We start from the raw sequence: 14482 nt of genomic DNA on the forward strand, positions 1-14482 counted from the left end.
GTGCCATTCACTTGGAGAGAATGTCACAATCAATGAGAAATTAGAAGGATTTCAAGGAAGATGTGGTTTCATTCAATACATTTCCAAGAAATCGAACAAATACGGCATAAAAATTTATGCCATGGTAGATGCTCGCATGTTTTACACATACAATATGGAAATTTATGCTGGAGCACAGCCAGATGGTCCTTTTTATGTAAGTAACAAACCACAAGATGTTGTAAAAAGGTTGACAGAACCTATTCATAACACTGGAAGAAATATAACCACAAGGTTTTCAAGTTTTGAGTTAGTACAAGATCTAGATGAAAAAAATTGTCATTTGTAGGTACTTTGAGAAAAAAAAAAAAAAAAACTCAAATTCTGGATCAGTTCAAGCTGACGAAAACTCAGGAAGCCAATACGAGTCTTTTGGGATTTAGAAAAAATATGACACTTCTCTCCTATGTACCAAAACGCTATAGAAACATCATATTGATTTCAAGTCTTCATAATGACGTAGCAACAGATGAAGATACCCAGGATAAAAAAAAAGCCCGAGATTATCAAATTTTGCAATGGTACCAAAGGAGATGTGGATACAGTGGACAAACTCTGTGCTACCTACAATGTTGCCAGGAACACCAGGAGTTGGCCTCTTGTAGTTTTCTTCTCTATGCTGAATATAGCAGCAATCAATAGCTACATAATTCACTCAATAAATAATAGTGAAAAATTACTTAGAAGGCAATATCTGCGAAAGCTAGCAAATGCTCTTGTGAAGGAAAACATTGAAAGAAGAAGCCCTACCTCTCTTCAAAGCGAGCTGAAATTAAAATTGTTGAAATGAAAAGCAGAATTAGGTGTTGTTGAAGAAATGACTTCAGGGGGGAAAAAATGCAAACCCTGCCAAAATGACAAGTGCACTAGAATTACGAGGTTCAGCTGTGAGACTTGTTTAAAATTCATTTGTCTAAAGCACTGTATACATATTTGTGCAGACTGCAACGATGCAATGAACTGATTATAAAATTGATTTTTTGTGTAATATTTAATGTCATTTTCCATTTACTGATTAAAAATATAAAAGTTCAGTTGAAATATTGGCAGTTTAATTTTGTTTTACTTTCAAGTTAGTTTGGTAAGTCTTTGGTCCTTTTTATATTGTTTTTGTGTTTTATACTTATTTTATTTTTTTTTAATTTAAAGTTAATATTGTTTAACTCAATTGTACTTATTAACATTTAACTATTTACAAAATAATTTGAATATTTTTGGTCTGGAAAATTTATTTTTTATAATAGTGTATCTAGGAAATATGCGTGACTTTCTTGTTAGTACAGAAGGCGCCCCCACTGGAATGTTAAATGTCTGTGATTGCAACACTATGTTAAAAAGCAAAAATCACTGCATATCATTAAAGCAGTCAAGAGAATGAAAATGATAATTATGTTTTTAAAATATTACAATAAAGATGTTTAAATTTTATTTTCTTACTCTTTTTCTGCAGATCTGAATAAAATCTCACTACCTTCACAGTCTAAATCTGATATTTAGGCAGGGGCAAAAAAGAGAGAGAGTGAGAAAAGAATATTCTTGATTCTCTGAAATGTGCTTCTTTAAAGGACATGCATTTTAGGAAGTTTGAAATGCTAGAAAGCTTTTTCCGCAATAGCCCAGCCTCTAGTTTAACCCATTTGCAATGGCGCACCTTTGTTTAAGACGCTTGTGCGAGACGGAAGGGAATAGAAGGCAGTCACCGTAAAGGACGGAGGTTTTGCATCACTAAGCCTAATTTTATATTAAAAAAAAAATATTTCGCTTCTAGCATCGTAATTTTTGGTATCATTTTAGATTATTACTTGAGCTCTTATATATGTTAAAATTAGCACTTAATAAAATTTTTTTCTTTATTTTACATGAAAATATACTTATAAACTTGCTTATCATGTAAAATAATTTTCGGAAACACCATTCAAATTATTCCAAAGTTTTAATTGATAAAATCCATCCATAAAGTTTAAAATTAATAAAATAACACAATAAAGATTACTTAAAGTAAGAAGTAACAAAATTTCACGGAGTTCTAACTCTTTAGAAAATGAATCATCACTCTCAGCTGCATAAGTAAACGGTTCATTGACCATATAAGGATATTCTTCCTCTGATAAATAGCACCTTCCTGCTATAATAGACTGGAGGTGAAGCTTTCCAAAATAAAAAGAGAAGAAATGGAAATATATCCGAAGGCAATGCTACGTAACAGTAGCATTCAATACGTATATGTGAAGGCAATGCTACGTTATTTTAGGGTTAGTATGTGGAGTACGTAACAGTACTCCACATATTAACCCTAAAAGACCATACATAGTAAAGGAAAAAAAAATAGAATATAAAAAAGGAATTGGATATAAATCAGGCATGCAAATGTTTTCATTAGCACGCAGCGATTTAAAGAGATCACCTCTGTTTACGCTTTCCCTCCCTTGCACCCTCACAAGAGCTGATGAGTGAAATACTAAAGCTGAATATATCAAACTCAAGGTCAGAAGCCTAAAACTGTGTTCAGTTCAAAAGTAATGGACATAGAATGCCAACTAGTAGCTTTCAGAAGAACATTCCAGCTTAAAATGCGTATACACATCACCTGTCCTCTGAATGCAATCTCTAGTGATGCGTGAATGCAATCTCTAGTGATGCGCTCAGCTGTAAGAGACGTTCTTAGGGAATACGTATATGGGACGCCCGCCCTGAAAGGGTTAACAGATGATTCTGGTAAATGATGAAAGACTCAGCAATTTTTACGGCTTTAAGAATGTGTAAACACATAGTGAATATTAATTTATGTTTTATAAATAAAGATAGCTTATGCATATGGAAATTGATTTTTCAGCTTGTAAGTCTTGAAGACATAACTTTCCCCATAGCAGGATTTTTCATGGCTGCAATAATGACATTTCACCTACATTTATTCATAAATTCATGATAAATGTAAAATAAGGGGGGAGGACATTGTACATTGTCATGCTTCTCTCTTCCAATCAGATTACCAATCTGGTAGAAATATATAACATGCTTTCAGATTTTAACCTCGAAAGGTGGTTGCCTCATAACTCGCAATCCGAAGGCCAGTGTCAAACAATCAAGTCTATCATCTCACACTACAACAAATCAGAGGATGTCAAATGCAACCACAAAATTAAAACAATATGAATAACTTGGTCTGCAAAATATTTCAGATATGCAAATAATATAAAGCAAGAACACAGAATGCTCTGAAGCTCTTGACCAGAGAGAGACTTGCTGCTAGCAGGGTCTTCGTGTAATGAGGACAATAACTATACTTATAGTACCTTGAAGGCTATAAAAATAATTGCTTCTCCATTACTGCATACTTAGGGTTTTTACACATTTCTGCACATGAAAATTCAGTACTTTTAAGGGCCATTAATGGAAAAAATTAAGGACCTATCAGCAAAAAGGAACTGAATAAATTCAATTTAAGATATTATTTATGCATGAACTTCACTTTTATAATAACATCCTAAGAATAAAACTGATCCATAAGTAGAATACATATAATTAAACATATGTTGTTTAATAAACATAATTATAAAACAAATATTTAAATTTTATCAAATAGCATTAAATATTTTACACTTGTAATAGTTGGACATATTTGAAACAAGATTAGTGGCATTTTATTTACGTTTTACTGACAGTTAGCTTTATGTTGATTTTTTCTTTTAAGTCTCATTTTGTCATGTATTTGCTCAATCTAGAGGTTTAGCAAACAGTAGGCAGATTTTATGACAAATGGCATAGGTTGAAATGAGAAGTAAAATCATAATCAGCATGTTTGTAACAGAAGACTGGCTCTGCCACCGCTGCTTTTGCCTAGAGAGAGATCTGCTGATCAGAACAGACCTGAAAGCAGATGTAGCCATGATTGGCAAGTTTTGAAAATTGGTTATGCTCTGTCTGTTTGATGCAGTGTCGGTGTTTTGTGGAGAGTTCCTGGGGTTGTAACCCAGTTAATATACTTTAAGGTTCCAATAAGCCACTAAAGCACCAGAGGTGATAGGTTGTTTTGTACTATTTTAAGTCTTACTAGCTGCAAAGAATAAGTTTTACATTTTGTGCTGTATCTTGTGACCATGGTAAGGATTAATGAAAGCCAATAACTAATTCAACATACAAAGATAACTTTTAAGAGTGAGCAATTAGTTACAGAGATTAGATATCCTTAGTCATTATAGATTTACAATTAGATATCCTTAGTCATTATAGATTTACATGACCACTATTAAATTTTATTTGTTTTTTAGAAATATTTGTTAAAAAGGTAATATTAATATTCCAATCTAATAATATTTCACAGTTTAAAACATATGTAATTTATGACATTGATGCTTAAAAACATTAGGATAATTGCACATTAAAAGCTACAAAACATTATGTTTTGTAGCTACAACATACAACAAAATATCTGGTTGTAACGAAAGTTTTCCACTGGAAAACATTCTTAATAAAGTTAGGGGGGAAATTATAATATATATATTAAAATTATATTATATAAAGAATTATAGGTAAGCAGTACCTTTAGTGCAAGTAATAATCAAATCACAAATCTTTGATTTTCTGCTAATGCTTTGGTAGTTTTTCAAAGCCATCAGCCCAAAAACCTCATTTCAGATATCCTGGGCAGAATGGAAGATAGCACCAGCAAGATATAGTCACAGCTGTGAGCTTCCCATTATTTCTATCTAAGGTTGAAGTCATAAGGAGCAATGTCAGGGTTGTGTAGCGGGTGTGGCAAAATATCCCATTCAAGTCCATACAGAGTTCAGCCAGTGAATGTGGCAATATGTGGTCTTCCATTATCTTGATGGAACATTGCCTTTTTGTGCCGGAACCGAGTCACCATGCCAGTCCCACCAGATACAAAGCATGATCTTTTGTTAGAACTGAGCTTTGTGACACTGCTGATGGGTTCACCAGGCGCACACCAATCCCCTTTACAGGTGTTGTTAAAGTAAATCTACTTTTTATCACAAGTGATGATTCAGTCCAGAATTTTGTGCTTGCATTGAAGCAGATTAGTGCAGTCTCGAACACAACTGTCCTTATCTGCTTGAGTCAGTTCGTGCAGAAGCCAGCGATTGAACTTGTATGTCAAGTTTATGTGATGCACTGTGTGACTGATGGACATGGCACTAATGTCTCACATTGATCTTCTTTCCCATGTTCTCGTAGGTGAACCTCATCAACATCAATAGGCTGGCCAGAGCATTCTGCTTCTTGAATGTCCTTGTTTTTGAACCTTGTTTTGTTAGTCCTTGTTTTTAAACTTTCGGTACCAAACCTTCACAGTGCCACATGATACAGCATTAGTATCTAAAGTTGTATTCATGATCTGGTGACATTTTGCAGCTGACTTTTGCAAGAGAACTGGAAGTACATGATGGTTCTAATCTGGTAGCGTGATAGTTCCATTTCACAATGTAGTTAAGGATAATTTTTTTCTTTTTTTTTTAAATTTCACAACACAGTGTTCTAAAGCAAGTACCTTTCTTTCAAATGTCAAAAACTGTTTGAAAAAATATGATTAAACACGGCAACACGAACTGGCGGGAAAATTTCATTAAAACCTGATATATATGCGTCTTTTTAATGTAAAGCCTTGCCAGACATTTTGGCTAATTTATATCAATTTACGTTTCTTTAAGCATCTTTTCTGACAATTAGAAATTTGTTTCAATACTCAAACAAGTGTTCCCATTAGTCTCTGCTTGCTTTATCTCCAAACTTGTCAACCTCTCGACAATGTACCTATGACATTTTACATGATCTGGTAAAAGTTAAATAGTCCAAAACACCTCACAGACACAAAGATACAGGTTTAAGTAAACCTCTTTATTTAACCAGAACTTAAAACATAAAGGAACATTCTTACGCTAAGTTGACTGACACAAAATACGTGATCCTTACCTTCAGATCGCCTGATCTGCCAAAGAATATAAAGGCTGGGTATCTGAACTGTCCCGTAAGATCGTATATCCCCAACCCAATGTGATGCCTCCAATGCCAGCAGTTTGGTCACTCTAAAACATCCTGTCGTGGCAACCTGACGTGTGATCGATGCACGTCGGTTGGTCACGATAGTGATAATTGCACTGCTGCAGCATTGTTTGTAAATTGCAAGGGCGATCATCCAGCATTTTCTTGTTCCTGTCCAAAATGGAAAACGAAAAAGGAAGTAGTGATGGCAAAAGTCACTAGAAATGTATCCTACGCAGAAGCCAGAAGGCTGTTTCAAAGCACGCAGCTTCAACTAAATAGATCATATGCTAGTGCCGTTAAAGCAACACGGACCATTGCCACTCAAACTTTGATAAATGCACAGACTCCTCCAAATAAAACCCAGCAGCCTGCAAGCCAGAAAAAGGAAACTCCGACTCATGGCTTACAAAAAAAAAAAAAAAAAAAAAAATCCAGAGCAAACCCAAAAATAAGGCCTCCAAAAATAGTAACAAAAAATAGAAGCAATAGTAATAGTTCCTTTCAAGATATGATATCTGAATCTTTAGATTCAGACTGTATGGAAGTAGAAGAGGGGCTAGATGTTCCTGAAAATCTACTTCCCCGAAAAACAAAAAAGCAGCACAGAAAAAACAAACATAAATCATAATGGCCACCCTGATCTCATGGAACTGTCGCGGATTCCACCAAAATTTTCTTGACATCAAAAGTGTAGTCAATGTTCATCACCCTGTGTGCTTGGCGATACAGGAAACAAACTTGAAACCGGAACAAGAAGCAAAACTTCGGAGGTTTTCGTTTGTAAGGATAGACAATCTTGCATGTGAATGTGTCAGTGGAGGTGTAGGTCTCCTCACCTCACTTGACTATCCATCAGATAGACTTCCTTTGACAACATCCCTCCAAGTTGTCTGTATATGGGTAAATTTTCATATTGTGGTTTCAGTTATTTCTCTTTGCTTGCCTCCAAATGAGCACATTGATCAACAGCATTTAAGTGATCTCATACAGCAGCTGCCTGAGCCCTTTATTATAACAGGAGATTTTAAAGGCCATAGTTCGCTCTGGGGAAGTAAAGGCACAAATTCCCGAGGAAGACAAATTGAGCGAATGATTGACGATCATAGCCTTTGCCTCCTAAATAATGGGCAGGATACTTACTTCCATGAGCCTTCAAGGACATTTCACGCTCTCGACCTTGTCATCTGTTCACCATCTCTGTTGCCTTTTTGCAGTTTTAGTGTGGGAAATGATCTTTACAACAGCAATCACTATCCCATTGTTGTATCTCTTGCACAAACAGGAGCAAACCCCATGTCAAGATCCCCTCGTTCATAATCGATAGAGCAGACTGGGAACTCTTCCATTGCACAGCTCACAGATGAAATGGTAAAAGACGTGCATATTGATGACGCTGTTGAAGCTGTTGCTAATTCTATTATTCAGGCAGCTATGCTTTCCATTCCTAGAACCTCAGGAAAAATACTAAAATATTCGAAACCTTGGTGGAATCGCAACTGTCATGAAGCACTGAAAAAACAGAAAAAAGCATGGGGAATTTTTCGTAGATATCCTACTCTGCGGAACCTCATAGCACTTAAAAGAGCAAAAGCAAATGCACGAAAAGTAAGAAGGCAGAGCAAAAAGAATTCTTGGATTTCACATGTGTCGTCAATAACATCCTCTACGCCTAGTAAGCGGGTTTGGGAAAGAGTTCAAAAAGCATGCGGAATATATAAAGACCACTCACTTTCCTTTTTGGAAAAAGATGGCCGAGTGATTAGCTCCATAGAAGAAATTGCAAATACTATTGGTGAAAGATTTGCTGCCGTTTCTTACAGCAGAAATTATTCACCTGCATTTCTCTCTATCAAGCAGCACTCTGTAATAAATCCCATCGCATTCAACTCTTCCAAATCTGGACCTTACAATAGAGACTTTACTATGCTTGAATTAAGGAGAGCTTTGTTGCAGACACACAGGTCTTCTCCGGGTTTTGATGGAGTGAATTACGAAATGCTAAAGCATCTGTCCTTAAGTCACTGAATGCCCTTCTCACTCTTTACAATAGAGTGTGGAAGGAGCATACTTTTCCCAGTACATGGAGCAAAGCTGTTGTAATTCTTATTGCTAAACCAGGAAAAGATCCAAGGAATCCCTCCAACTATCGGCCAATTGCCCTTACGAGTTGCGTATGAAAGCTGTTTGTAAAAATGATAAACAGTCGCCTAGTCTACTTTTTGGAAAAGAATATTATATCGCCTTATCAAAGCAGTTTTCAAAAGGGGAGAACAACCGTGGATAACATGCTCTTTTTAGAGACATCCATTCGAAAAGCTTTTGTAAGAAGTCATCTTGTCTCGGTATTTTTTGACACTGAGAAAGCTTATGATAAGGCATGGAGATACCGTATACTTCGCGATCTTTACGAGAGTGGCTTGCGCGGCAACCTACCAATTTTCATTCAGAATTTCTTGAACACTAGGACTTTTCAAGTAAGGATTGGCTCTGTTTTGTCAGATGTTTTTGAACAGGAAGAGGGTGTGCCTCAAGGCTGTGTGCTTAGTGTAACCCTGTTCAGTTTAAAAATAAACTCTGTATTAAAAGAACTTCCTCCCACCATCTTGGGATCTCTATATGTTGATGATTTACAAATTAGCTGTCGAGAAGCAGACATGAGATACGTAGAGAGGCAATTGCAGATGGCTCTGAATAAGATCCAAGAATGGTCAGAGAAACAGGGATTTACAAATCTTTGTAAATCTCTTTGTAACAGAGACATAATAAACAGAGATTTGTAAATCTCTGTTTACAAAATCTCTGTAAATCTCTGTTTTCGAAGCAAAAAACTTTGTGCATGCACTTTTGTAGGAAGCAAGGTCTCCATCCTGAGCCTGAGTTATATCTGAATAGTACAATTATTCCAGTTGCGCCTGAAGTAAAATTTTTAGGAGTGACATTCGACCGAAAATTGACTTTCCTTTCTCATGTTTTAAACCTGAGAAAGAAGTGTTTAAAAACACTAAATATTTTAAAAGTGTTGGCGAACACCTCCTGGGGTGCACAGCATTGCTCTATTCTACGCATTTACAGAGCACTTGTCCGCTCTAAACTGGACTATGGCTCAGTTGTTTATGGATCCGCTCGGTCATCAGTATTGTTAAAACTGGATCCTGTTCACCATCAAGCTCTGCGTATTTGTTCAGGACTTCTCCTGCCCAGAGCCTGTATGTTGACTCTAAGGAGCCATCACTTTATCTGAGGCGTGAGCAATTGTCCCTTTTGCAATATTTTAATATTCTATCACAACCTGAACATCCTAATAAGCTGTGCTTACTTGATAATGTGTGTAACACTTTATTTGAAACACGTCCATCCTGTGTTCCTACCTTTCCTTTAAGAGTTGGCCCTGTCATTGAGGAACATTCCTTCTCTGATATGCGCCCCCAAGCAGTACAGAATTTTGAAATTCCACCTTGGGAAAATTCATGGATTCAGCTTCTTGATGTTTTCAAACATCACACAAAGGCAAGCACTAATGAGATCGTTTACAGACAACTCTTCGCTGAGCACAGGCACAAATATGGCAGTAATTATCCGATATATACAGATGGATTCAAGTCAAATGATCATGTCGGGATGGCATTTGTATTTGAAGATTGGATAGAGGGCAGATGCCTGCACCATGCTTTCTCAGTCCTAACATCTGAACTAACTGCAATATATTATGGTCTTTTGTACATCTCAAAGCTCTGCCACAAAAAGTTCATAGTTTATACACATTCGTATAGTGCTCTTAAATTTTTGGAAGCTTTTCCCAACACTCAGAATCCTGTGGTAGTGGATGTTCTTAAAATTCATATAAACTTAATGATTCGAAGATATGAAATCCTGTACTGCTGGGTTCCCGGGCATACGGGAATAAAGGGAAACGAGCTTGCAGATATCAGGGCAAAATCTGCCGTTGAACTGTCCAGTCGCCTTATCCCTTTTAGAGACATCTGCTGTGTCATCAAGGGGAAGATCCGGAAAAAATGGCAGCAAATTTGGGATGTTCAGCTTCACAACAAGTTGAGAAATATCAAGCCTAGAATTGAAGATTGGGAATTTGCTGAAAATTGTAAGGAGAAAGTTCTTTTGACTCGCCTCAGAATTGGTCACACTAGAGTGACACATAACTACCTTTTGAGAACTGAGAATGAACCTGTTTGTTCAAATTGTAATGCTTGTTTATCTGTCCGTCCATCATATTTTAATTGAGTGTCCATGTTTTAATAGTCTTCATCAGAAATATTTTAATAGCTTTGACTTACCTCTCGACTGTTTAATCGGAAGAGAGGTAGGTCAATTGTAATTTATTTTACTATTTAAAAGAAACTGGCTTTTATCACCTAATGTAATTTGTTTTGAAGATTGTGTCTTGGATTTTAATGTGTGCTTTTACCTTGTTTTTATGTGACTTCATCCTCTGGATTTGATACATTTGTCCACTTTTTTTTATTTATTGTATTTTAATTTCATCAACTGTAATCATCTCATCCTGTGTTTGGCGCGTTTTAATCATCTTTGGTTTTGTGCCAATAACCTCTCACTCACTTATAATTACTTTTATATGCATTGCCAATTTTTAAGTGATACTTCTTAAATTCCCCATCAGATTTTATAATAATTATGTTTACATATATGTTCTTTTTTGATCATGTCAAGGCATTACCTCCATGTTCAAAAATTATTAATTTAAATCCAAATTTTACATATTAGTTTTTTGTGATTAAGAGAATTCATTCACACATACGAAGGAGACGAAATGCAGTCACACCAAAATTATTGCAAATTTTTGGGGGGAAGGATTAATTTTCCTTGTTAAGTCAGCCCTCTTCCAGGAAATCAGCAATAATTAACTTACTCTTTTATGTATCTACAGTTCTATCTTATATTTTATGCATGCAATATTCCTTTTTCTTTCTTAAAATGTACCTTTTCGATGCACATTATTAAAATTTTCAAACAACTTTTCAGCTTTTTACAAGTTTTTAATACTTTTAACTCAGTCTGCTTAAGTATTAAGAATTACTAATTTCAATCTGCAATAATTTTACATTTCCTTTCCTACGAGATCATATATATTTGGTCTATTGAAAAGTAATGTTCATTTTTGGAATAAAACAAAATAAAAATTTTCTTATTATCAATAAACTTTATTAAATAACATAATTGCCATTATTATTAATAACTTCTTGCCAGCATGAAAGCAATTTGTATATCCCATTTTTGAAAAATGGTGTATCTTTTGATGCGATAAATTGAACCAGTGCTTTTTGATATCTTCTTCATTTTTGAATTTTTTGGTCCTTCAAAAAATTTTGTAAGGACAAAAACAAAAAAATAGTCGGTGGGTGCCAAGTTCAGAGAATATGGTGGATGCGACAAATTTCCCAGCCTAGCTATGCAATTTTTTGACGAGTCTCCAATGCAGCATGTGGCCTGGCATTATCATGATGCAGTATAATATCCTTCCTATTGAACATCGCTGGCCTCTTTTCTTGGACTGCTGTCTTTAAATTATCCAGTTGCTGACAATACTTCTCTGAATTGAGCTTTTCTTTCAATTTTAAAAGTTCATAATGTATTGGTCCTCGAATGTCCCATCATATACACAGCATTCTCTTATTCAGAGTCAAATTTGGTTTAGAGGTGAAAGGGCTAGGTTTTCAGGGTTTACAATATCCCTTTTCCTTACAATGTTTTTGTAGGTAATCCACTTTTTATCATCCCTTTCAAGAAAGGCTTGATTTTGTTCCGAGCAAGCAGAAATGGGCATATGACGACTCGATTATCCAAATTCTTCTGACTTAATTCATGTGGCACCCATCCATATTTCTACACCAATCCTATCTTCCGAATATGGTCCAAAATGGTTTGCTGAGCTGAATTAAGTCTTTCTGTGATGTCTGGTGTTGTCAGAAAAGGATCTTGCTCCAACATGGTCTTAACAACATCATCGTTGATCAAAGATGGTCGCCCAGAACATCACTTATCAGAAAGGTTGAAATCACCTGCTTCAAATTTTTCAAACCATCTTCTGCATGTCCTATCAGAAACTGTACCTTCAATAAATTTCCACCTGCTTCTGCAGCATTTCTTCCTTGTTGAAATTGGTATAAAATACAGTGACGTAAATGAACTTTATTAGAAGCCAAGGGTACATTATCCCTTCCCACTTCAGACTAATGTAAATCAACTTTGTTTTAGATAATTTGCTACATCAGTATGTACACATTAGGAGATAAAAAAAGAGAGCCAAATACACGCCAAATAAACAAGTGCTTGCGTGACGAAATTTGTTGTCATAGAAACGGACATAGCTTTCTGGTAGACTGAATATATATACAGGATGCTCACTAAAGTATGGTACCACTTGTTTAACTGACAAACAGCCACAATTATAGTCATAAAAGTAGTGTCTAGGTAAAGTGGCTATGCTCTACTATATGAGACTGCTTACAGTGCCACCTGGTGGGAAAACAATGGAGTTAACGCTCCTGTCTCGAAAACGGCATGAGACAGGAGAACAAAAGTGAATTATAAGATTGTAGAGCATCATTGATTTAGTACAAAAAGACACCTTTTGGACATAAACATTAAGAACAGAACATTTTAAATGTGCATCGGTTTGTTCACAATTTCCTACATTGTGATGTAATGAAACAATCTTAGAAAGAAAAGACAATTAGTTATCACAAGATACATTTATTTTATACTTGCTGTTTGAGGTACTGCCATAGGAAAAAGTCCACTGAAGTCAGGTCAGGTGAATGTAGAGGTCACTGTTTGAAACCACCATACCCAATTATTCGTTCTCCAAATTCCTCCATTAGTTACCATTTCACTGGTGATGTCCTGTCATTATGTTGGGACCGTCCATTCTAGAGTTGAAGCAATGGCAGGTTCTCAACAAAATCAGGTTTACATCTCGCAGAAGCTCTAACTATTGTGTGGCCATTAATGTACCCTGGTAATATATTGAGTAAAATACCTGGTAAACTATTGGGCCGATTAGCCTGTTATTGCCAATTCACCAGCAATCAATTCATAAACATCAATCGAAAACCATACTTGATGTAGAACGTCGGCAGAACATGATAGATTTTCCAGTGCCCAGTAATGGGTGTTCTGCCTACTGTACATTTCATTCTGTGCAAAGCATGCCTTTTCCTCCTCCATCCACATTATATATGCCAAGAATGTTGGCTGGGCTCTCAATATGGTTCATGAGAAAGTTTCACCATGCAAAATGTCTCTCGACATCCCATTCAATAATGCCTGATGACATGTTGCCCAGTATGGATAACCACATAATTCATTAAGAATTTTCCCAAACTCGACTTTTTGAGAGACTACAGTTTTCACTTATCTCTTTTGGGCTGCTCTTCAGATACATAAGAGCATTATGATAATGCATCTTTCTGTTGTACTTACCTGTTGTGCCCTACCTTCAGCTAAGTAGTTGGCTAGTCACATAGGCTATCTCTCTTATATGTTTCATAGCCTATGGAATGGCTTTGTGTGAAGGATGTTGACTTGTACGAAAAAGTTGCAGATACAACCATGCTGCCAATCGTGCCTTGCACCCACATTCACCATAAAGTAGAACCATCTTACGATAATCCTTTTTTAAAAATTAATTCATGACCATGTTTGTATAACGCACAAATTTTGCACACCAAGCTCAAGTTGCATTGAGATGATGTGCTTTGTGACACAACTGTACATGATCTGCATATTGTGTACTGTGTTTGTAAAGACAATCAGTACAAGAATCTGAGATCTGAGCCAGAGTCCTCTCGACTCTGAATTACAAATGATACCACTGTACCGCAATGTGGGCTTGTTTTTCATTCAAAACATAATCTTTTTTCCTTTCGTTCAAGTTTTGAGACATAACAGTTTCAGAAATAGTGAAGAAACTAGTGTACATTTTCAGTGTTCTGTTTCTTAGCATTCATATGCACAAGACATAATTCTGTACTAAATTGATAATGCTCTACAACTTTGTAATTCAATTTTTTCCTCCTATTTCATACAGTTTTTGAGACAGGAATGTTAACTCTGCCATTTTCCACTAGGTGGTGCTGTAAGTTGTCTCATCTAGTAGTGTATGGCCACTTTACTGTACCCAGACATCACTTTTATGACTATAGCTGCAGCAGTCCAACAGATATACAGGAGATACTTAAAATGGACCTTGTATATAAAAAATATATTACATATATGTAGCTTGTAGATGCAAAAATTTACAGTATCCATGAATCTTTAGGGCAACTGCCTACGCAAATTAATGGACTGATTTTTTTTTTCTTTAGATGCCTCACCTTTTAAGTATTAACTTCTCGTATTCAATTCTTCATTCTAGTCCACAAATCAAGACTCAATTTATAAAATTATATATTAAAGTACTTTC

General features: G+C 35.8%; 1 protein-coding gene across 2 annotated transcripts in view; it reads right to left on the reverse strand.

Annotated features, from left to right (window-relative positions):
- Positions 1-14482, reverse strand: part of Tbp (TATA binding protein) — a 70741-nt gene that overhangs the window by 11204 nt on the left and 45055 nt on the right. The window lies entirely within an intron of this gene.

The sequence above is a fragment of the Stegodyphus dumicola genome, chromosome 1 (genome assembly GCF_044657685.1).
Source record: "Stegodyphus dumicola isolate Sdum_Otavi_A_Nest chromosome 1, ASM4465768v1".
Classification (NCBI taxonomy): domain Eukaryota; kingdom Metazoa; phylum Arthropoda; class Arachnida; order Araneae; family Eresidae; genus Stegodyphus; species Stegodyphus dumicola.